Source organism: Aplysia californica, unplaced genomic scaffold (assembly GCF_000002075.1).
Source record: "Aplysia californica isolate F4 #8 unplaced genomic scaffold, AplCal3.0 scaffold00121, whole genome shotgun sequence".
NCBI classification, from domain to species: Eukaryota; Metazoa; Mollusca; class Gastropoda; order Aplysiida; family Aplysiidae; genus Aplysia; species Aplysia californica.
The window spans coordinates 138,850-140,211 of NW_004797391.1; the positions used below are offsets into that span (position 1 = coordinate 138,850).

At 42.9% G+C, this 1,362-nt stretch overlaps 1 protein-coding gene across 1 annotated transcript in view; it reads right to left on the reverse strand.

Annotated features, from left to right (window-relative positions):
• The window catches only part of LOC101859927, a gene marked incomplete at its 3' end in the record, with an annotated part of 7,718 nt that extends 7,396 nt beyond the window's left edge, over window positions 1–322 (reverse strand). The window contains 1 exon segment of the mRNA XM_005096131.3: window positions 148–322.
• Between the last annotated feature and the right edge of the window lie 1,040 nt (window positions 323–1,362).

The window sequence follows — 1,362 nt, forward strand, 5'->3', positions numbered from 1 at the left end:
GAGATAGATAGATAGATAGATAGATAGATAGATAGATAGATAGATAGATAGATAGATAGATAGATAGATAGATATTCAAACACGGATTATCAAGATTTATTAAAGCTAAAACGTTACCTGCACTAAGAAAAGAATTTGAACACAAACCTTCCTCTGTGTAAATCCACGTGTGTGTCCTCTAAGTACAACACCACACTACTCTAGTCCTTCTCAGCCCTCCTAACGACTTGGGCACACTAAAACTAAAGTCTTATTCCTCCCATTTAACAGGGACAAATCCCCCACAATGGTTAATGGTTGAGCGGAATGCTGTGCTCCAGACACTGAGTGACCCCCTCCCCTTTTGTTCTCTTTATGACTTTTCCCCTCCCAAACCAGGTTTTTCTTCTTCCTCTTCTTTTACGCCTACATCTTTTCTCAGATTGTTTTGGCGCCTGTGGTGGGAGTGTGCGTCAATGACATGCCTGTATGCTGCACGCCATGTTGTTTAAATGCCGGTGATGTTTGTCTGTTTTGGTAAGTGTTTTACGGCTCTTGCAACTGCATAAGGTCATAATTATTGAGAGCGCTCAGGACACATTAAACATTTTCAGTTTGGTAAGAATCAAATTTTAATTTTGCCCCGGGTGTCGGCCGAAGCATCAGAGCCGAGAAACTTCACAAGAAGACATCATAATATATTTGTTGATACCCCGCAAAATTAATACAGCTGTGACAGTATGAATTCTCAATTCGACGTTACAAGACCTGGGGTTGCCTCATTTACAAAACTAATACAGTTTGCTGATACAGTCAGGCTTGAGACGGTCTCGGATGAAGCGGCGAAAGGGCCAATGGTTGTCTTAGCAACTGTCCAGTGACATATATGTATGGTATGGGTTTGATTCCGCCTCCGCCCTTCTCTGATTTGGCTGCGATATTATGTAAGTTGAGAGCTTTAAAAACAAACAACCCACGTTCAGGAACATCTTTGTAGGGATTCGAACCAGGGTATCCGCAACTGACGTCGTACATAGACGTTCGACATCAGATTGTTTTAATGTTAGCGGTTGTCGTAGTACAGTTCCTTTACCCCAGTTTGTTCCATCTAGATCTACGTGTACATCTTTTCTTTCTTTTTTCTGTTTTTTTGTGTTTTTGGTAAGAGTTTTACGGCACCCAAGGGATATTTAATGTGCGCAACTTGCACAAGGAACCTCCGAGATTTTTTAGCCCTTATCCGAGAAGGCTAGGGGTTAGATCTTACTTACCCGAAGATCAGGGGCGTGGCTGAAGTAAGAAGGAGCCAAGAAGTAGCAGAGGAAAGACAGCAGAAAGAGTCAGGCGCCCAGGTGAAGGTGCAAAGTGGAAGAAGGGGGGGGG